The sequence below is a fragment of the Otolemur garnettii genome, unplaced genomic scaffold (assembly GCF_000181295.1).
Source record: "Otolemur garnettii isolate 467f Iridium unplaced genomic scaffold, OtoGar3 scaffold00081, whole genome shotgun sequence".
NCBI classification, from domain to species: domain Eukaryota; kingdom Metazoa; phylum Chordata; class Mammalia; order Primates; family Galagidae; genus Otolemur; species Otolemur garnettii.
The window spans coordinates 10,917-35,088 of record NW_003852476.1 but is presented as its reverse complement, the minus strand read 5'-3'; the positions used below and the strand labels follow the sequence as shown (position 1 = coordinate 35,088).

The 24,172-nt window shown below is 40.3% G+C and overlaps 1 protein-coding gene across 2 annotated transcripts in view; it reads right to left on the bottom strand.

Moving 5' to 3' along the window:
• Positions 1 to 24,172, bottom strand: part of FBXO34 (F-box protein 34) — a 66,965-nt gene that overhangs the window by 33,180 nt on the left and 9,613 nt on the right. For both annotated transcript variants that reach the window (XM_023515875.1, XM_003794394.3), the window contains exon 2: positions 20,670 to 20,818. The gene's annotated coding sequence lies outside the window, so the exon portion shown is untranslated. The remainder of the gene's footprint in view (positions 1 to 20,669; positions 20,819 to 24,172) is intronic.

Below are 24,172 nucleotides of genomic sequence, written 5' to 3'. Positions count from 1 at the left end.
TATGTCTGGAAGGTTTACATGCAATAGACTGGGAAGAAAAATCTACTGAACTAACTAGGACCAATGAAGGTGAACAGCAGTATGCAAGCCCAGTGCTGCTGAAATGTAGTAATTTAAAGGTGCCATATCCCAACAAATTCTGAGAGAGAAATAGTAATATTCGTTTACACCTCCTCCAAATTCATATGTTGAAATTTAATCCTCAACATGATGGCAACCAGAGGTGGAGGCTTTGGGAGGTGATTAGGTTATAAGGATGGAGCCCTTATAAATGGGATTTTTGTCCTTATAAAAGACATCCCCTATCTCAGCGCCTGTGGCTCAAGCAGCTAAGGTGCCAGCCACATACACCTGAGCTGGCGGGTTCAAATCCAGCCCAGGCCCACCAAACAACAATGACAACTATAACCAAAAAATAGCCAGGCATTGTGGCAGGTGCCTATAGTCCCAGTTACTTGGGAGGCTGAGGCAAGAAAAACGCTTAAGCCCAAGAGTTAGAGGTTGCTGTGAGCTGTGACGCCACAGCACTCTACCAAGGGCGACATAGTGAGACTATCCCACACACACAAAAAAAAGGTGTGGTGGCTGGGCTGGATTTGAACCCACTACCTTAGGTGTATGTGGCTGGCACCTTAGCCACATTGCAGCCATCATTGTTGTCTGGCAGACCTGGGCTGGATTTGAATCCACCACCTTAGGTGTATGTGGCTGGCGCCTTAGCCACTTGAGCCACAGGCGCCAAGCCAAGATAAGACTTCTTTAGAAGGAACATAATGTGGTAAGTCATCATTTGCTGAATTATGGGATGAACAGTCAAGGGAACTAGTTCAAACTTAGAAGAATATGAACATCTGAGACGTTAAAATCCATTTCAGTTGTATCAGTTGAAGAAAATAGATGATATTTGGATGATCTTTAATATATCATCTTATATGATAGTGGATGATCTTAAATAATATATCATCTTATATGATACTGGATGATCTTAAAGGATGTTTTATGTTTTTAGACAGATTGATCACTCCCTTTCTAGAAAGGTTTAAGTTTCTGTTGAGTTTTGTTTTGGGGAGTCACTGATTTTTCTATTTCTGAGATTTGTAGGGATGTGATGGTGGAGCCTGTGATCCTAGCTACTTGGGAAGCGGAGGCAGGAGAATTGCTTGAACCTAGGAGTTGGAGGTTGCTGTGAGCTATGATAGCATAGCACTCTAGCCAAGGTGACAGCTTGAGGCTCTGTCTCCAAAAAAAAAAAAAAGGAAACAAAAACAAAAAACTCTTAAATGATTGACTAAACTATGCATATTTACTACACTGATTAAAAATACAAAATGAAAACAAGAATAGAGATAAAAAATTCAAAACTTTTTGGTTCATGGCTCCTTTTTCACATTCATTTTCCCAACAAGAGCCAGAAATGATGGCTCATGCCTGTAATCCTAGCACTATGAGAGGCTGAGATGGGAGGATCCCTTGAGCTCAGGAGTTCAAGACCAGTCTGAGCAAGAGTGAGACCCTGTCTCTACTAAAAATACAAAAAGACTAGCAGGGCATAGTGGCAGGTGCCTTGTAGTCCCAGCTACTCAGGAAGAAGCTGACACAGGAGGACTGCTTGAGCTCCGGAGTTTGAGGTTGCTGTGAGCTATGATAAATGCCATGGCTCTGGGAGAGTGAGAGTCTGTCTCCAAAAATAAAAATAAACCAATAAAAATTTCCCCAACAAGAATTTTTTCTTCTTTCATTTGTTACATTCTCCAATTTTTCTATAATAAAAACGTATTTCTTGCACAATAAAAACATAATAGTTTAAGTTTTGCAACTATTCAAACTCATCGGTGACTCCAACTATTACTTTTTTTTTTTTTTTTTTTTTTTGAGGCAGAGTCTCACTCTGTCACCCTGGGTGAAAGCTGTGGCATCATAGCTCACAGCAACCATAAACTCCTGAACTCAAGTGATCCTCCTGTCTTAGCCTCCTAAGCAGCTGGGATACATGTGCCCACCATGATGTCCAGCTAGTTTTTACTATTTTTAGTAGAAACAGGGTCGGCCTCTTGCTCAGACTGGTCTCAAACTACTGAGCTCAAGCGATCTACCTGCCTCAGCCTCCCACAGTGCTAGGATTACAGGCATGGGCCATCTTGCCCTGCCCTCCAACTGTTATTTTCAGATGTTCCTCTGGCATGTTACTTAACCTGGCTACTTCAGGAAGATAGCAGCACACCTTCCAGAAGTTAGCTTCATAGTTTGCATCTGAGGTCATATGCCTCCTTATCACACACTAGGTTTCCCTCTGCAAGCCTATGGTTCTTTGAAAGCACAACAAAGATACTGCACACATGCTATGAGAAATTGAAATGATAAACACAAGAGACTCTAAAATGTGCCCTAAAGTGTCACAACTTCCATTTCCTTCATGCCCTTTATTATTCCCAATACTGAAAGCTTTCAGTATATGGAAATGGCAATGTGCAATGTATTAACACAAACAGCATTTGTTTTTATTTTAGGTCTTATATTGTCAGGTTGACTCTTATCTAGCTAGAAAAGTTATTGTGGGCACACTTTACAAAACATTTCAGACATCTTGTATTTACTTCCAAATTGCATGGTGAAGGTGATGACCATGATTGGATGTCTAAGAAGGAATTTACTCAGCACAATGAACTGAGTCAACCTGCAGACAGATGTGGTCCAGCCAAGACAGCTACACATGTTTTCATTTAGTCCCTTCAGAGTGATTTGTCTGGATTTGGAAAAGAATCATTTCTAGATTTAAGGAAAACTAAACAAGGTTTTGTAGCTTGTTATGTTGGCAGACAGACAGCCATTGAGAAACCCTAACATAAAAAAGATTCATTTTGCACTTACAATTGAAGTAGAATAGTCATACCTGAAGGTATAAGTCTACACTTCTCATCTTCATTCTACCTAATGGTTAACAAGACTATCTTGACCCCATTACTAATCAGTAAACATCAGCTTGGCAGGGCAACTTGTAGGTGTACAAACACTCCCCAGTCCTATTCCAACACCAGTAAAATGCTCATGAGCATGAGACGCTACTTAAATTTTTCTCTCAGGTTCAAATCCAGCCCGGGCCCGCCAAACAACAATGATGGCTGCAACCAAAAAATAGCCGGGTGTTGTGGTGGGCGCCTGTAGTCCCAGCTACTTGGGAGGTGGAAGCAAGAGAATCACTTGAGCCCAGGAGTTGGAAGTTGCTGTGAGCTGTGATGCCATGGCACTCTACCCAGGGCAACAGCTTGAGGCTCTGACTCCAAAAAAAAAATTTTTTTCTCTCAAAATGACAACAAAAACAACCCACCAGAATTTCTTTTCCTCAAAATCAAATTAAGTTTTGCCAATTTACACAGAGAATATATTTCCATGTCAGTGACTGTTACCAACTTCAATTTACTCAAAACTTCCTGTTTGTACTCCAGTGCTATAGGTAAATAGCCCTGATGTCGTGCACTTCAAGATGGCTCCTTCACAGATTGCAGTGAAGTTCAGCTAGTTTCTTGCCACTTCCATCCATCCAGTGTTTCAACCTCCACAAACAAAAAAAAACAAAAAACAAAAAAAAAAAACAGCAAGAGTTTTTTGTTTTGTTTTTGTAACCAGTTTACTTTTTCCATCCTGAGCTTTCCCAAACTATTTTAGGACTCTCACAATTCTGCCAGTGACTAAACTTCCTCCTGGGAATAGCTGGCTCATTATCATTATTAAAAACAGTCACTGCAAATAGTGAAGGGTAAGGATCTGGAAACTCCTTGTAACCTCAGAAACGCAAATCCCACCCTACGCAATCTAGAGATAAATGAATTACAAATGGAATAACCGGCCCCCAGCAGTCCAATAAAGCTACTACTGAGTTTCAAGTTTATTCCTAATCCCTACTAATATTTCCTTCCTTATAACCAGTTAATATGTAAAAATTGCCAAGAACCAAGAGTGAAAACCAAACCAAAAAAACACATTCACCCAATTTACCAGTGAATGTCCTAATATTTTTAAAGTAATGAAGCCTTCCAACTGATCTTGTGTTATAAAAATATTGTGTGCAATGCTTGTGTTGTATGGGTAACTTTTGTTCTTGGCAAGTTAGCAAATAGCAAAAAAAGAGGTCTTTTCCTACATCCCTCCTATAGAACAATTGCTTAGAAACTTATTTCTTGCAAAAAGAATATCTAAACTAAAGATAATCATAAATTCATTTTTATCATTATCATTTTTCTAACTAGCTTGCTTAGCATTAAAGGAAGGTGATACAGTCTTTCTTCAAACCTGAGATATTGCTACAGAGAAAACTCCCCCAGTCACACACAGCCACTGTGCTCCCAAAGATCACTACCCACAACCAACACCACCACAGAGGGGACCAGAATCAACCTGAGCCATGTTGTACATGTTGTAGAGAACGCCTACCTCAGAGGTGTGAACTAAAATAAAATCTTAGGCTCCCCCCAGCAGCTGACTGATTAGACCCCTTCTTGGTCAAGGGGATCTCCTAAAATTGAGCTGCTAGCCATGAGAAAGGAGATCAGGCATACTTCAGTGTTTCCCCTCCCCCCCCCTCCTTTTTTTAAGAGACAGAGTCTCACTTTGTCGCCCTCCGTAGAGTGCAGTAGTGTCACAGCTCACAGCAACCTCCAGCTCTTGGGCTTAGGTGAATGTCCTGCCTTAGCCACCCAAGTAGCTGGGACTACAGGTGCCTGAGACAACACCAGGCTATTTTTTTGTTACAGTTTGGCCAGGGCCGGGTTCGAACTCATCATCCTCAGTACATGGGGCTGTAGCTCTACTCACGGAGTCACAGGCTCCACCAGCTTCCCCTCCCTTCTTAGAGATGTCCTTTGAGACTCATTACCAAGTCTAAGGCTATGCGAGACCTACCTGCAGGTCCTCAACCCACTTGGGTCTGGATCATTTAAAATATCCTCAAAAACTCATGGTAGGCTGGGAGCAGCGGCTCATGTCTGTAAACCTAGCACTCCAGGAGCTCCGCCAAGGCAGTGGGACTGCTTGAGCTCAGAAGTTCAAGACCAGCCTGAGACAGAGCAAGACCCCATCTCCACTAAAAATAGAAAAATTAACCAGGCATTATGGCAGGCACCTAATAGTCCCAGCTACTTGGGAGACTGAGCCAAGAGGATCTCTTCAGCCCAGGAATCTATAGGTTGCTGTGACTAGGCTGACACTATGGCACTCTAGCCCGAGCAACAGAGTGAGATTCTTAAAACAAAAACCCTCACAGTATATTAAATTCTGTCTTTCTCCCCCAACACTTTCATTCAGAGGTAAACTCTTGATTTGTCACCCCAGTTGGAGTGCAGTGGCATCATCATCACTCACGGTAGCCTCCAACTCCTTGACTCAAATAATCCTCCCACCGCAGCCTCCCCAGTAGCTATCAGTGTGTGCCACTGTACCCAACTACTTTTTTTCTAACAGATGGAGTCTTGCTATATTGTCCAGATTGGTCTTGAACTTCTAATTTTAGCTTCCCACCACACCTTCAAAAGTACTATGATCATAGGCATGAGCCACTATACCCAGCCTTCTTTATATATATTAATATATATAAATAACAAGCTCTAATCATAATTTACAAATTGTGACCAACACGAATGGTATTTTTAAGATGTGTACAACAATTACAATGTGATAAGAAAACACCTATCATTTCCATTGATGACAAAATCACAGGTATTGCTTAGTAGTGTTGAGATTAGAAGGAAATTCTAAATTTTAGTCAGAGATTAGCAAAAACAAGTAACTTTTGGCTCGGCACCTGTAGCTCAGCAGCTAGGGCGCCAGCCACATACACTAGAGTTGGCAAGTTCAAACCCAGCCTGGGCCTGCCAAACAACAATGATAACTATAACCAAAAAATAGCTGGGAGTTGTGGCCGGCACCTGTAGTCCCAGCTCCTGGGAGGCTGAAGCAAGAGAATCACTTAAACCCAAGACTTGGAGGTTGCTATGAGCTGCACTCTACTGAGGGCAACACAAAGAACAAAAAAAAAAAAAAAAAAAAAGCAAGTAACTTTTTTCCTAATTCAAATTTTTGGACCCCTGGAGCTTTTAAAATACAATCATGCTGGAGCATTTGAAGAGATGATCACTTGGGTTAATCTTTTGATTTTAAAGATGAGAGAAGTAAGGAATAACTGAAGTTACTGCTTTCCTGAAATATCTTGATTCCAAATCATTGAGTATTGTTTACAGTAAACTATTATTTCTTCCAAAATCTGAATTTCAAATCTAGTAACACTTTGCACTTACAATATAGTGTGAAGAAGAATATACGTCAAGCTAAGAAAACCAATTATAGTTTCAGCTTACCGTAAGCTCAGGTTCACCACCTGTAAAATGAAGATAATTAACTATGGAAGAACCTTAATATGAAGATCAAATCTGAAAGTCATGTTAACATGCTGGTGAGAGCACGAGTGGTGAAAATCAGACAAGTCAGTCAGGCTGGGGCCCACATGGCACAGCTAGTCTGGTCGGTTTAGGTAGGGTGACCAGACATCCCGCTTTTGACGGGACAGTCCCACTTTCTAACAATTTGTCTTGCAACCCGCGGCGTTTTTAAAAAGTCCCAATTTTTGGAAAGAATGCAAGAACGGGCAGAAGAACAGGAAGGGAATATATGGTTTTCGGCTGCCATGTGGCTATTTCGACAAAATATGAGTTTTATATTATTTTTGTTAATTTTATAATGTTAAACTGTAATAATAACAATTATTGAGAACTGCTTATCAAAGTTTGCATTGTTGTCAGGCCCTGCCCTGCCCCACCCCCGCCCCGCCCGCTGGCCATGTTGTCCCGCTTTACCAATGTTAAAATCTGGTCACCCTAGGTTTAGGACCTAAGAGGTCTTTTACCTCTTTAGGCATTCTTACTGTTTTGTAAATTTAGCTCCCAACCTAAAGATGCCTAGCTTGAGTAGTTTAGGTGGATTGGTTTAGGAGATTAACATTTTTTTATAAATGTATTTTATTTATTTTTGAGATAGAGTCTCACTTTGTCACCCTTGGTAGAGTGCCATGGTGTCACTGCTCACAAAAGTCTCAACCTCTTAGGCTCAAGCAATCTTCTTGCCTCCATTTTTCATTTTTCGTAGAGATGGGGTCTTACTCTTGCTCAGGTTGGTCTCCAACTGAACTTGGGAGTTCAAGTGATACACCCACCTTGGCCTCCCAAAGTGCTAGGATTACAGGTGTGAGCCACCATACCCAGCCAGGAGATTAACCTTTTTTTTTTGAGACAGAGTCTCACTTTATTGCCCTTGGTAGAGTGCCGTAGCATCACAGCTCACAGCAACCTTCGACTCCTGGGCTTAGGCAATTCTCCTGCCTCAGCCCTCCAAATAGCTGGAACTAGTAGGCATCTACTACAATACCCAGCTATTTTTTTGTGCAGTTTGGCAGGGGCCAGGTTTGAACCTGCCACTCTCGGTATGTGGGGCCAGCACCCTACTCACTGAGCCACAGGCACCGCCCAAGAGATTAACTTTTAAATTGGAAATACTGTAATAGATTACTGGGTAATGCTGATTATTATTTAAAATAAGGGTTAATGTGGTCTTTGCTTTAAACTTTTATGTATAAAATTGTGATTTTTTTGACTTGGCACCTGTGGCTCAAACGCCTAAAGCATCAGCCACATACACCTAAACTGGCAGGTTCAAATCCAGCCTGGGCCCACCAAACCACAATATTGGCTGCAACAAAAAATAGCCGGGCAAGAGAATCACTTGAGCCCAGGAGCTGGAGGTTGCTGTGAGCTGTGATGCCACAGCACTCTACCCAGGGTGATGGCTTGTGGCTCTGTCTCAAAAAAAAAAAAAAAAAAATTCCAATTCTCTCCAACTCTTACTGTTCTCCAGAATCCCTGGCCTTCTGACAAGTAATGTTTGGTGGACCTATCCCCATCTCTGCATATTGGCTGACAGTGACAGGTGGCCAGACCCTCTTTGTCCAAAAACACTAGAGTAGTACCTTTAGAGGTAAGCATTTTAATTAATTACATGAGAAAATTAAAGACAAATGTTCTTTTTCCTTAGTATACTTTATCATCAAATTTTGGTTTATTTCATACATTAAATATTTTATGCTGTCTAGTGGATCTCCTGTAGGACAAACTCACCCTGGAAATAAGCCACTTCAAATAGAAGATATTGAAGCGGGTGGTGCCTGTGGCTCAGTGAGTAGCACCAGCCCCACAAACTGAAGGTGGCGAGTTCGAACCCGGCCCTGGCCAAACTGTAACAAAAAAATAGCTGGGTTTTGTGGCGTGCACCTGTAGTCCTAGCTACTCGGGAGGCTGAGGCAAAAGAATCACTTAAGCCCAAGAACTGGAGGTTGCTGTGAGCTGTGACGCCGTGGTACTCTACCAAGGGCGACAAAGTAAGGCTCTATCTCTAAAAAAAATAAAGATATTGAAGGACAACAAGAACTGGCTCTGGAGCAGACTCTGTGCCTGTTATTGTACACAAAACATTTTCCCTGATCCTCCACTTCTGAATCAGTAAAACGGTAGTAAATACTAACAGCCCTGAAATTGCCATGAAGGTCATTAAATGTCAATTCCTGTCTCTTAAAGGGGTCAATGAGAAATACATAATTCTCCACATGAAGCAATGAGGAAGATTTTCTGATTTCTGCCTATATCTACAGGTTTACCTATATCTCCTACATTACTTGATAAAGTTATTTAAAATGACAATAAAGTATAACAGAAACAAAAACTTTCCTTATATCAGTAAAGAATCTGTGAGCAATTTAAAAAAGCCACTCAGTCCCTTTTTCCACAGAAACTCCTTTTTAAAATAGAAATTATACAGCAAAGATGTTCAGTGAAAGACGAAAGGGATTAAAACCAAACTTGCAAATTTCTAAACCATACAAAAGTAAATAATTATTCAGAGGACAAGAGTTATACAGAATAATTTAAGGGCTTAAATATTTAGACATAAAAGGGGGATGCACAGTGGCAAGGCCACCTGACCTCTCCCCACACCACTTGTTTTGCTTGCCTCTGTGAAAAGGACTCGGGGCTTCTATGTTTATGGAAGTTATAGTGAAAACCACCCAAAGACATTTTAGTCAACTAGGAACAATATACAGAGAATACGGCACATAAGTCCGGGAACACAAAAGGTTAGTAAATAGAACAAAGCAGATCTCCAAAACAGGGGTGGAAAAAGAACCATTATCTGTTTCACCCTTCAGTCACACCCATTCTTTGTAGCCACAACAGCAAGCTGTTTTAAAGACAATGGCCATGATATTAACGGTGCCTTCATGCTGTGCCAAAGCACACATTCGTTCCCAGCAATTCAGAACAACTGGTCTTACTTTCAGGAGAGCAAAGGATGCAGCCAAATCAAAAGGGTGGATACTATATTAAAACAACCTTGGAATCATCGAATAGGATATAGGAAAAAATGATACTAATACAGATGCTGCATTCCCTTCCTCCTTTACACAATATTTTTTTTACAATTTGAAAAGCATTACTCGAAAAAGGCTTCCATTTTCTAACGTTTAAGAACAGACTATTTTTAAACATGAAGGTTGGAAATTTAACAGGGGAAATGGCCTGAAAAAACGGCAAAAATGTTTTCTGCCTTTTTAAAATTCACTACGGAAACTGTGACCTGTACCTCAGCCTCCAGTGGTGATCTGAGCAGTAGGGAAAATGTCTTTTGTTCTTTGCCCTACAGAAAGGTGGGCCTGGAGGCTCAGCCAGGGTGACTGGCAGAGGTACTGAGCTGAAAGCAGCTGGGTAGGCCTCTCAGGTGGGCAAAGTTCAGTCTCCTCTTCAGTGGAGGTGGGACATTAACTGCAGTTGAATGAAGTTAGGTCTTCCACTTTAAAAGCTCTGTGTTCCTGGTCCCAGAGCAGTGGTGTTTACTAATACCTCACAACTGTTAAAGATTCCTTTGTTCCTTCCCCACTCCCAATGCTTCACTTGACCAGCCTTAAAAAATAATAATAAAAATAATAATAAATGGTGGCACCTGTGGCTCAGTGAGTAGGGTGCCGGCCCCATTAACCCAGCCCCGGCCAAACTGCAACCAAAAAATAGCCAGTTGTTGTGGCGGGCACCTGTAGTCCCAGCTACTTGGGAGGCTGAGGCAAGAGAATTGCCTAAGCCCAGGAGTTGGAGGTTGCCGTGAGCTGTGATGCAACAGCACTCTACTGAGGGTGACAAAATGAGACTTTGTCTTGAAATAATAATAAATAAAAACTCTGTTCTTGCTTATATTCAGAAAAAACTGGTATTTTGAGACTAACAGTCTTGTGTTTTTTCTCCTTTACCAGCAAAGTAATAAATTTCCCTTTCTTCTCAAAAACCACTTGTTCTTGTTTGACTGTTTTGTTTTGTTTTTTCCATACAGTCTCATTCCACTACCCAGGCTAGACTGCCACAACCTTATGAGGTTGCTCACACCAACCTCAAACTCTTGGGTTCAAGCCACCCTCTTGACTCAGCCTCAACTATCTAGGACTACAAGCACCCACTACAACGCCTAGCTATTTTTGCTATTTTTAGCAGAGACAGGGTCTCACTTTTGGTCAGGCTTATCTCAAACTCCTGAGCTCAAGCAATCTACTTGCCACAGCCTCCCAGAGTGCTGGGATTAGAGGTGTGAGCCACTGTGACTGGCCCTAAGCAATTTTTTTTTTTTAATTAAGTGTTCACATAACTTCATGGCTTCCTTTCAAGTAGAGTATAAACTCAAATTGTTTTTTAAATAATTGGAAAAAGAGGAAGACTATACATTGCATACATGCAACACATATTTAAGTAGGTTTTTCAGCTGGATGTAAAGTTAATTTGAAAAATAGTAAGCTGCTCTACTCCACTAAACTACACAGACTTAAAATGTGGTACACTTTTCAGTCATTGTGGCTGGTCAATATTTTATTCAATATATTCAGTGTAAATTAACTACTTTAATTAATGCTTTCTTGACTCAACTTCACAATTCAGAAAAGGAAAAAACAGCTCCAACAATGATAAATTATGACTTTATAATAAAGTAAACACAGTCTTATGCATAGATAGTCTTTAGACTAGAAACAATTTTACTACTGACTTTTAAGACTCATTCTTGAAACAATCTTTTTCAGTTGCAATTTTAATGCACTAAATTGGAATTTATATTTTAGGTTAGTCAGTTGCTAGTACAACAGCAATCTACCGCTCAAACTAAACTGAAAGGGGAGTTGAAAGGCCAGTGTTTTCTCAGACTACTTTTTATTATAAAAGAGCTCCAAATAATTAAAAAGTGCTTCTTGGGCAGGTCCCTGCCCTGACTTACTAGAACAGAAATACATTATGATAATTTCCACCAAAAACACAAGAACAAAGTAGGTAAAAATCAAATTTTTAACAAATCTTTTATTTCTTTTAAAACAACTGGTCTCACAGAGCTCCAAATCTAGAAATACTATAACACAGTGGACAATTTATTTATGGCGACTTTAGGCAGAAATCACTTATTACATGAGATTGATGACATATTTTTACATTTCCCAGCAGGTGAAGTCTCAGAACGAGGCAAGAAATTTAGCACTTGCCAAAAACACTGCAAAGGCAAAACAGGCATTTATCTTATATCCCCAAATGGCCAAAATCTTGCCCAAAGCAAATTTTTGCATGCTAGCTTTTTTCTCCCCTTCATTCTAAAAAACAGACTATGCAATACTTTGTGGAGGGAAATATGGTCACATATAATGAAAACATAGATACACATGGTGAAAACCTTTCTAAATTATATATTTACAGCAGTGCTTTTCAACTTTTTTTAATTTCACAGCACACTTGAACCTGCAGTTAAGCTTCTGTGGCACACTTAAATTGTGTTGATCAAAAAAAAGAGTGAAAAAGAAAAATATATATATATGTACTGTTTTGAACTCTTGAAAATAATTTAATTAATGATCTTTAAAAATGTTCACAGCACACCTAAAATCCTTTCACAACACAGCAGTTGCTGCAGCCTACTGGTTGAAAATCACAGATTTAGGCTTGATGTCCATAGCACAGTGGTTACGGTGCCAGCCACATACACCAAGGCTGGTGGGTTCAAACCCGGCCCAGGCCAGCTCAACAACAATGACAACTGCAACAAACTATAGCTGGGCATTGTGGTGGATGCCTGCAGTCCTAGCTACTCGGGAGGCTGAGGCAAGAGAATCACTTAAGCCCAAGAGTTTAAGATTGCTGTGAGCTGTGACACCATGGCACTCTACCGAGTGGGACACAGTGAGACTTTGGCTCCGAAAAAAAAAAAAATAGAAAAGAAAATCTCAGATTTAGAGGAAAGCACTTATTTTAAAAATAAGACAATACAGTTCCAAAAACTTCAATCTGTTTTATATATGTGGAGCTTACTTTAAAAAGCCAAAAGAAAAAACAGCTTAATTCAACTGAACACAGAATAAATAATTCATTTTTTTCATTAAATAAATCTTTTTTTTTTTTTTGAGATGGAGTCTTACTTTATCACCCTCAATAGAGTGCTATGATGTTATAGCTCACAGCAACCTCAAGACTCTTGGGCTCAAGTGATTCTCTTGCCTCAGCCTCCCGAGTAGCTAGGACTACTAGTGCTTGCTACAACACCTAGCTACTTTTAGAGACAGGACTTGCTCTTGCTCAGACTGGTCTCAAAACAGTGAGCTCAGGCAATCCACCTGCCTCAGCCTCCCAGAGTGCTAGGTATCATAGGTGTGAGCCACTGTGCCCAGCAATAAATCATTTTTCAATAAATAAATCATTCATTTGAAATCCCCAATTCAAATGTAGGACCTCTGCTATTTTCTTGGTATCTGTGGGAGCTACAATGTGGAGTGTAGTTGCTTTTGTTTTGCAACTAAATGACTACTATGAATAAAAAAAAACACGAAAACATTTAAAATTAATTATTAAAGCTCACATTCAAAGTGGTAGGTGGGGATGGGGAAAATGAAATACAGAAGAATTCGTTAAAGTCTTCATTAAGGAATTCATTAAAATTCTACTCCCCAAAAGTTATATTAGAATTAGGTATACTTAGCACTTCAATTTATATTTTCTTATAGATATTTTCTTTCCTTTTTTTTTTTTTTTTTAAGACATAGTCTCATTTTGTTGCCCTTGGTAGAATGCGATGGCATCATAGCTCACAGCAACCTCAAACTCTTGGACACAAGTGATCCTCTTGCCTCAGTCTCCCAAGTAGCTGAGATTACAGGTGCTGGCCACAACACCCGGCTATTTTTTAGAGACAGGGTCTTGCTCTGGCTCAGGCTGGTCTGAAAGCCCTAAACTCAGGAATCCATCCACCTCAGCCTCCCAGAATGTTAGGATTAAAGGCAAGAGCCACTGTGTCTGGCCCTCTTACAGATGTTTACAAGGGTAAGGACAACTGTAATGGTGTTAATGATGAGTTAGACAGCTGGTATTTCAAGTACTAAACAGAGTCTGCTCTTCCCAACATACAAGTATAGCACTCAATACATGGCAGTTTTTAATGACAGAATTTGGGTTGCCATAGTAAAAGTTAAAATTGTAAGCAAAAACAGTCTTAGAGCCAGTTTCATTAGATTTGCGATATATGCTAACGCACAAATAATTTTATCACTTGAGCAACATACATGTCACTCACCTTAACTAAGCAATAAATCCTAATACTTTTCTTCTTGTACCCTTACAAGATTATCAGATTATTTATGTTCTGGCATACAATCCTAAATTTTAAGTAATTTACATATAAACACACACTTTTTAAAAAAAAAAATCAAAAGGCCTTATTAAGGCATTCTTAAACCCACACTTACAAGTACTTATGTGGTAAAATGAGGCTGTTTACCCCTACAGCAGTTAGCTCAGTCAGAGGAATTTCACTATATTATTCTATGCCTGAAGGAAGTCTAGCAATGTGCCTGCCTACATTTCATTAACATACTAGGTATGATGTTTCTTATATTGAAATTACCTCATAACATCAATCCACTAACAGAAACAAAAAACTGATTCTTGATCAGGTCTTTTATCCATGCTTTATCAACATTTCTCAGGTTGATGGTGAGAAAGTCTACATTCTTGAAAGAAAGTCACGGCAGTCAAAGTTAGTATGTGTTAAACTTACCAGGAGTGGGTCTCATGCCTGTAACCCCAGCACTCTAGGAGACCAAGGCCAGAGGACTGCTTGAGGTCAGGAGTTCAAGACCAGCCTGAGCAAGAGCGAGACCTCATCTCTACTAAAAATAGAAAAATTAGCTGGGTGTTGTGGTGGGCGCCTGTGGTGGGCGCCTCACCCTTCACCTACTAGGGAGGGTAAAACTGAAAGATCACTTGAGCCCAAGAGTTTGAGGTTGCTGTGAGCTAGGCTGACACCAAGGCATTCTGGCCTGGGCAAAAGAGTGACACTCTGTCTCAAAAACAAAGAATAAAAAATGTTACCAGGTATAGTGGCTCACATCTGTAATCCTCACACTTTGGGAGGCTGAAACAAGAGAATCACTTGAGGTCAGATGTTTGACACTAGCCTGAAAAACACAGAGACGCTATCTCTACAAAATTTTTTTTTTCAAAATTATTAGAGCAACGTGGTACATACCTATAGTCCCCATTGTAGGAGGCTCAGACTATTGAGTTTGAAGCTGCTGTTAGCTATGATCATGCCATGCCACTGCATTCCAGCCTGTCAAATAGTGACACCCTGTCTCAAAAGCAACATATGTGGCTGGGTGCACTGGCTCATGCCTGTAATCCTAGCACTCTAGGAGGCCGAGGCAGGACAAAGATCTCTTGAGGTCAGGAGTTGAAACCAGTCTGAGGAGTAAGAACTCATCTCTACCAAAAACAGAAAAAGTAGCTCTGCGTGATGGTGGGCACCTGAGGCAGGAAGATCATTTCAGATCAAAAGTTTGAGGTTACTGTGAGTTATGATGATGCAACAAAAATGGCGGTCTACCCAGGGCAACAGAGTGAGACTGTCTCAAAAACGAAAATAAATCAACACATGTATACCTCAAAATCTTCATTTCAAATGCCACCCTAACCCCAAAGTAGTATTGTAGGAGGTGGTAACATAATCCATGGTAGAAAAAACCCCCACAAAATCTTCTTTACCAGCAGGATAATCAGAAAACTGTCTTTTCATACCCACTGGAGGTAATATGAGATTGTCTAAGTGGCATGAAATTTTTATCAGAAGGGAATGCGGGTCATGCTCATAGATTCAGTTATTTTGGGGGGCAGGAGGGTAAGAATACTGTAGTGTCATAGCTCACAGCAACCTCAAACTCTTGGGCTCAAGCAATCCTCTTGCCTCAGCTTCCCAAGTAGCTGGGACTATAGGCACCCAGTACAACACTCAGCTCTTTTTACAGACAGGGTCTTACTGTTGCTCAGGCTGGTCTCGAATTCCTGAGCTCAGGTGATCCACACACCATAGCCTCCAGGAGTGCTAGAATTATAGGCATGAGCTATTGCAACCAGCCTCATTAGGACGGTTAGAATCAAAAAGAGATATTGGCAAGGATGTGGAGAAACTGAAACCCTCGGGTACTGCTAGTGGGAATATAAACGTGCAGCAGCTTTGGAAAAGCAGGCTGGTAGTTCCTCAAGAGGTTAAACCCCGATTTACCATATGACCTAGCAATCCCACTTCTAGGTATATATCCTCAAGAGAAATGACAACATATGTCCACACACAAAAGCTCATACATAAATGTTCATGGCAGCATTATTTTATAATATCCCCAAAGTGAAAAGAACCCAATGGCCATCCACTAGTGAAAGGATAAATAAGTTCTGGTATATACACATAATGGAATAGTATATACCCACCAAAAGTACTAACAATGTTACAACACGAATGGACTTTGAAAACATTATACCAAGTGAAAGAAACCAGACACAGAAAACTACTTATTGTATGGTTCCATTTACATGCATGAAATGTCGAGAACAGACAAAACTTACAGAGACAGAAAGCAGATTCAGTGGTTGCCTAGGGCTGGCGGCAGTGGGGAAGGAGTGACTGCTAATGAGCACAACTCTTTTTTGTCTTCACGACAGCAAATGGTGCTGCCCTCCCTGAGCCCACATTCTGTATGTGACCGTAGTGAGAGCACACCACTCTGACAGTACATGGAACTCTGTGCTTTCCAATGTGTGAATTGTGTGGTACATGAATTGCATTTCTTTTTCTTTTTTTCTTGAGACAGAGTCTTGCTCCATCGCACTAAGTTCAGTGCTGTGGCATCACAGCTCACAGCAACCTCAAACTCTTGGGTTCAAAGCCATCTTCTTGCCTCAGTCTCCCGAGTAGCTGGGACTACAGGTGTGCACCACAACACCAGGCTAGTTTTTCTATTTTTAATAGAGACGAGGTCTCACTCTAAGCTCAGGGTGATCCAGCCACCTCAGCCTCCCAGAGTGCTAAGATTACAGGTATGAGCCACCACACCTGACCTGTATTTCAATAAAAGCTATTATTAAAAAATAGGAGTTACTATGTTTATAAAGCACTGCAAAGTACAGAGTATTAAGGAAACAAACAGAACCACAACCTAATCTAAGAAATCTGAGTAGGGTTAAGTGAATACCCGGAAGCATGAAGCATTTTAAAGCATGACAGTTCGCTGCTCATCTGGATAGCCACTTATAAGTAGGAGAATTCAAGAATGGCTGGAGTCAAGTGACAAGGGAGAAGAGATAGGAATACCACACATTATATTTACTGATTCACCTATGTGCCAGGCACTGCTGCTTACTGTAAGTCCTTGAATAAATCAGTGCACTTAATCCTAATAACTTCTTAATGTTTAGATGGTTATTATTCCCATTTTACAAATGACATTCCACCACCCATTCTTTCCTGGAAATTGGTTATCAATTATAATACAGTTTTGTATATTCAATTCTATATAGTAATCAAATACATTATATATTTAAACACAAGTTTCTTTGGTGGAGCACCAGATGATGTACTTGTTTCATAGTACAACTGTTGCTCAGTATATGTGGAGAACTGGATGTTTACATATCCAAAATCCACTCACCCTCAAGTGCTGCAGGTGGGCCCTGCAGATCCCAAAGATATGAAGTTATCCCTCTGAATACATGGCTTTTGCAGCCCATGAATACTGTTATTTTCAATCAGCATTTGGTTGAAATAAATCTGCAAAGCGGACCTGTGCGGTTAAAGTCACTTGTTTAAGAGTCAACTATACTTACACTTCACCTTTAAACTCTAGAATCACACTCAGGATGTTCTGAAAATTTAGACTTTCTGAAAGTAATAATCCATCTCTTAACTTATATGGTATTTATTCATTATGCAATTAAAATTACCACTATTTTTGCCTGTATGTGTGTGTGTGTACAGTCTTTGCCAGTACACTGCAATGTGCTTAGAACTTATTAGTTCTTGTGCCTCAGAGTGGACCTCAGCTTGCTTTGGTTTCTATCTTGAATATCTAGGTGGATGGTAATGCCTTACCAAGCCTAGGAAAGGGTGCACATCACAATCAAGATTAGTAACAGGCAGCTGGATCTACGGACCTGGTCCTCAGAAGAACTGAACCAAAGAGATAAATGTGAAAGTCTGGGCACAACGCATGATATAACTCAATCCACACTAACAGACCATGTAAGGAGCACATGGTGCAGAAGCACCGTATATCAGGTTTCAAGTTTCAGAAAGCATCAAAACACAGATGACAAGGTCCCATTCTCAAGAGTTTGATTCTGCAGGTCTAAGCGAGCCTGATAATTTTCATTTCTAACAAGTTCCCAGGTGAAGCTGATATTGGTGGTGTGGGAAACCATTCTTGGAGAACCAATGACCTCTAGGTCCTACAGCAAAGACCTACAGCACCCCAACAGTTAGCAGGTAAGGAACTTTCAAAGGACACCAAGGTGCCTAAAATAAGTTAAGAGAAAGACTACTCCAATTAAATGATTTTTTCCAATGGAAATCTATGACTCCTTAAACTCACTAAAATCTACTTGCAGAAAGCAGGTATTGAGTACCATATGCCAAATACATCTGAACTCTGGCTCCTTCCTGTCCACTGGCTTCTAAAATACCACTCACTCCCTTGATGCTGCTGCATTTTTTCTTTTTCGTTGAGACAAAGTCTCACTATGTTGCCCTCAGTAGTGTTGTGGCATCACAGCTCACAGCAACCTCACTCTTGGGCTTAAGCAATTCTCTTGCCTCAGCCTCTTAAGTAGCTGGGACTACAGGTGCCCACCACAACGCCCAGCTAAATTTTTAAGTTTTTAAAAACTTGGGTCTTTTTTCTCTTGTTGTTCTGCTTCCTTCTCCTACCCCCTCAAACATGTCAAGGTTCCCTAGGATTCTGGGTCCTCTCTTCATCATATAAGCTCTCCTAGGGCAATCTCATCTAATCTGAGTAACTAGTAACTCTGAGTACCATCTGGCTGTCAGTAATTCCCTTCACCCTCATCTTTAGTGTGGACAGCTGCCACTGAGCTCCAGATCCTATTTCCAACAGCCACAAGCAACCAGATGTTACACACTGTGCCACTTTCCATATTTTCTCTTCAAACAGTACAACCTCTCATCCAGAGGCCCAAGCCAGAAATCTGAGACTATGCTTAACTTAGCTACATATTAGAACCTCGATTAAAAAAACGAGAGAGAGAGAGGAGACTAACACCTAAGTTGTAAGTCTGATAATATGACAATAATCATGTCTGTCCTGTGCATATAAAGTGCTTAGCAAAATGCTACAAGTCCTCAAAAATGGGAGCTATCTTTATAAACAACAATTGAGAGTTATTTTCTGAAGTTTCAGATTAGAATCAACACTTCCTTAAGCTATTTCATTACTAAAATGAAATACAAAAACAAAATAACTTTATAAATCCCTTCAAAGTAAACTTACGCACGTTAGGTTCAAATTCCTGTTTCTACTTTTCCCTAATGTCCTTTGGTGTGACTCCTTATAGTTGTTCATAAAGGGAATAATAAAAGTTGTTAACTAGGTATGTCACTGTAATCATGAATTTCTAATAGAAATTTGGGCCATGGACAGATACAACATTTGTCATTCACAGGGCCATTCAGAGGGGTACTGGTGAGCCAGAAATGGGGAAAAAACAGACCGTAACACATTCAAACAGACTAATAGGAGAGACAGAATACATTACTTAAGAGTGTTTACAAATAGGCTCAGCCACCTGTAGCACGGTGGTTATGGCGCCAGCCACGTACATCAAGGCTGGTGGGTTCAAACCTGGCCCAGACCAGCTAAACAACGATGACAACTGCAACAAAAAATAGCCAGGTGCTGTGGTGGGTACCTATAGTCCTACCTACTGGGAGACTAAGGCAAGAGAATTGCATAAGCCCAGGAGTTTGAGGTTGCTGTGAGCTATGACGCCGCCGCATTCTACCGAGGGCAACATCATGAGACTGTCTCAAAAAAAAAAAAAAAAAAAAAGAAAAAGAAAAAAGCGTGTTTACAAATAATACATTCAATTCTGTAATGCTATAAGCATCCTTGCATCTCTCCTCTTGGGTATTATTTTGTACTTTGGGTGGTTTTTGTTTCTTTTTGTTTTTTGAGACAGAATCACACTCTGTGGCCTAGGTATGGAGTCAGCCTACCTCACAGCAACCTCAAATTCCTGGACTCAAGTGATCCTCTTGCCTTAGCCTTCCGAGTAGCTGGGACTTCCAGTGCCTACCACAACACGTGGCTAGTTTTCTATCTTTAGTAGAGACAGGTTCTGCCTCTTGCTCAGACTGGTCTCAAACTTCTGAGCTCAAGAGATCCTTCTGCCTCAGCCTCCCAGTGTTGGGATTACAGGTGTGACCACTGTACCAGGCCTATTTTGGTTATTTTCAGAAAAGACTGACCAAGCTTTAAAACAGCCACTATCTTCCAAGGTATATTGCTTTGTGCCCTATGCCCAAGCTGCCTTTTTCTTGAAAAGATGTGCAGAGATGGGCAAACAGTGAGTTAGTGAGTTTATTTAAGGCTCCTGAGTCCTCCCCATATTCACGCAAGATGGCAAGTTTCTTACAATTTTATAACAAGACAATCTGGACTACGTCCCAAGACCCAAAGAATAAAAGCTTCAAAAAATTCAAATTGGAATAAAGTTAGAATTAGTTTTACTTGGTTCTTTGCCTTACCTGAACAAACTAGTGTTTGTGTTACAAATATATTAGAATTAAGCTATATATTTTTAAAATACAAAATATGTATGAAAATACCACTAGATTAAGAACACACTAATAGACCATCCTCCCTCCCGCCCTACCCCCCAAAAACCTTGACTGCCCAGTAAATGGAGAGCATGTAGAAGTTGTTAACTCATCCGCAATCCACAGAAACCAGCAATACCCAGTGTCCACAGTGCGATCAGAGGCGTGGGGGTGACGCCAAGCACAGGCGCCTATGCCCTGCTGAAGAACCTTGCTGGTTGTGTAAAGTAGCCACATTTCCAGATAGGAGGGAAACAAAGAAGAAAGCTATTAACCGCATAATATGTGGGGTGAGGAGTAAAGAAAAAAATGAAATTTAAAAGCCATTTTCCAGTTTTATATTTCTAAATTTGGAGAAACCTTTAATCTTCACTTTTTAAAAATGAATACGTATACAATACAAAGTTTACCTATTTCCAATGTGGTGTGGGTCCTCTGTATAACCTATGTCCTAACAGTCTGAACTTCTCCAATGTCATGGAATTCATTCCACCAGCAAAGACCACTCAACTTCAGAGAACTTCACGAAAGGACTAACATGCTTTTCAGACCATAAAACCTAAAGGCAAAAAGAGAACATTAATTTAATACTGTCATGGGATTAGACCCCCATAAACCCAGGGGGCACACAGGTACATGGAGTGTATCTCAAGTGTTCTTTAGCAGACTGCCAAACCAGCTGACACAACCAGGAACTTTTCTTAGAACTTTTCCTCAAAATCCACCTGGATTTCCAGTGGGGAAAGGGCCAATGAGAGTTTCAATAACAATAAAGCAAAAATTTCATAATTCAATCCACATATATATTTACTATTATAAGTGGATCTTCAAACACATTGCTCAAATTTAAAGAACTGAGAATTGTTTGGGGGGGAGGCTGTCCTCTGTCATACCCAAGTGCGATATTCTATTGTATCAGAACAACCAGGCCTCTGTGGGTACCTTCTACTCCAGGCAATAAATATACCATGTCCCTTGACCGTTTCTTATACTTTACTCTCTTCCGATAAGCTCAAAAAACCCCTAGCTAAAAAAGAAAATCCTCCTTCACTCACTTGGAGAAATACCATATTACAAGAGATGCAGAATAGCAAAGGTTTTCCAGGGTCCCACAGGGTCCACAGTAACCAAAGAGAACTGAAATTGATACTCAGTCACTGCCCTTGCACCTGGACTCTCTTCTCTCAGGGCACAATTCTTCTCAAACACAACATGGTCCTGGTAAACGTGGATTCCTGCCCTTCATGCTTGCAACACTTGTCTGAACTTGCTGAATTCATGATGCCTTTTTCCCTCTTTCACAAAAGTGATTATTTTTATTGAGAGTGGATAGGTGGGAAGTGAGATGAGGAAGAAGAAAATTAGGGTTTTTTTTTTTTTTTAAAAGTATGTTCCTATGGCTTTGAACTTCCCAGAAACTTTACAACTATAAAAGTAGTTAAGGGAACAGACCAAGGGATGACCCTGTGAGGGTCACACAGTGTGAAGACAGCCACCTGCCTCAGAAGAAACCAATCGTGAAGTCACCTTGATCTCTAATCTTAGATTTCTAAACTCCAGAACTGTTGAGAAAATAAATGCCTATTGTTTAAAAAAAAGAAAAGAAAAAGAAAAAACAGAAGGGGATCCAAACTCTTCTGTTCCCCACAGCTCCCCACAGGTAACACTTATGAAAGTGGAGATCCCAATCCTAGTTTAGCTCCACATGGGGGTGGGGGAGTTGTCCTAGCTACTAAATTCTAATTTCTGATATCTGGTGCATGTTAATCTACTTAATAAATTATGATTTCATGACCTGAGTTTTGATATAGTAATTTACACAGAAAAGACTCTCCCCTCCCAAAGATTTAAGCAAAATACCATCTCAATTCTTATAAAACCTAGATAAAGCCCTCTAGGAATAACCACTTCTTAGTTCTATAACCTGGGCAGGTCACTATTTCTGAGCATTGCATTTCACAGAGCTATGTGAAGACTGAGTGCTTAGCACAGTACCCATGCAGCCCTGTAACTATGCAAATTGGTCCTGTCCACTTTGTTCAAAGCCAATAAAAATTAGTGATCATTCTTCCATAATCTTTTTTCACAGCTGGGACAGTTCCTTTAATGTTACTAATACATACGGGGCACTCAAAATTTAAAGAATAAATAGGCTATGCTTAAAATATCCACAAAGAATCCTAGAAATTGATGCATATCAAAATACGCTATTTTTGTTTTCAGAGTATATTCCAGAGATGAACTACCTTTGCTTAAATTAAGGATTCTTGGGAGGCACATAATGGGCAACAAGACTTAATTACATCAGATCCATCCACACTGTTCCATCCCACAATCTCTTTACAAACCAGGCAAGTCAGCCTCTTTATTACTTCCATTATTTACTATTCACTAGAAAAAGGAAACAGATCTAGTTAAAATCACAGGCACTTGCTGCACTTGCCCCAAAACTACTTGGATTGAATTTAAAAGAGATTTTTTTCCATAGACAAAAACAATTTCTTAGCCTTTAATCAATTCTTCTTTAAACCCAAGAAACATCACAAAATTTCCCCTCTTTATTAAGTAACTACTTAGCACCACTTTTTAATTGTAAAGCCTATTCTAACCAGAGTATGTAGATCCACTGCTGGTCATGAGAAAAATAACTACTGAAGTCTTCTCTGAGAAGACTCCTGTAGCTCCATAAACAGGTTACTACAGAATCATCTGATCAGAGCAAAGGAACTTAATTTCTACCCTGCTAACTAACTGGCCTAGACAAACCTCCTGCACAACCAAAAACCAGATTCTAGCTGATAGAGAAATAAATTCTAAAACTCATCTCCATGGGATGTCCTGCTACTGAAACTCAGAGGTTTAATCAGAATTATCAGTGTTTTCAGGTCTCATTATAAAGAAACTATCATTTAAGGAGCCAGGAATTACTCTTTTATGTTTGTTCTCAACAGACTTCATGCGTGTAACTTTACAATTAGCTCGCCCTTCCTCACTGCTGGAGTTATACTTACATTTTTTAGAGTACCTCCTTGTTGGTCCCAGCTCCCAATGGCCCTCTCTGTGGCTCTGTTATTCTGGTTATCCAATTACTATTCTTCCTATACTCCTAGAACTGATCCAATGCCACCTTTCTGAATTATACTATCTGCTAGACAAGGATCAGAGGAGTAAGCACAGGGAAAGGGCCAAGAAAGAGTGCTATGGTGTGAATACATGTAAACCAATTGTTCCAAAACCTGTAATGACCAGGTGGTCATACTGTACACCCTGGCTCACTTTCATAGACTTTTTATTTTTCTTTTTAATATAACAAAGAGAAATTTAATTTAAGAGCAAAGAGAAAATGTAGAGCACTTCCAAAGTTGGAAGCAGGTCCCTCTCACAAGTAATAAGAGAGAGCAACCATTATAGACTTGTTCTTGAACCCAGCCTAAACCCTTTAGTATGGGTATGGCATCCCTAGCCACCTGTCTTGTACCTAAAACTTTCTACTGAAGATAGAAGAGTTTCAAAATTAATTATGGTCACACCTATACAGAAGGAAAGTAACTTCAAATGTCTCTTCTATTCCTCATACTGTGCTAGGTGATTTCTCATTTCTCACTCAAGACCTACCAAAGAACACTGATATAATACAGTAATGCCCTCATTTCACAGAGAACTGTGGAACTTCACTATCTTCATGTTTAATATTTAAGAAAATAAAGGCTGGGCGTGGTCACTTATGCCTGTAATCCTAGTACTCTGGGAGGCCGAAGCGGGTGGACTACCTGAGCTCACAGGTTCAAGACCAACCTGAGCCAGACCGAGACCCCCATCTCTAAAAAAAAAGCTGGGCGTTGTGGTGGGTGCCTGTAGTCCCAGCTACTAAGGAGGCTGAGACAAGAGAATTGCTTGAGCCGGCTCGGTGCCT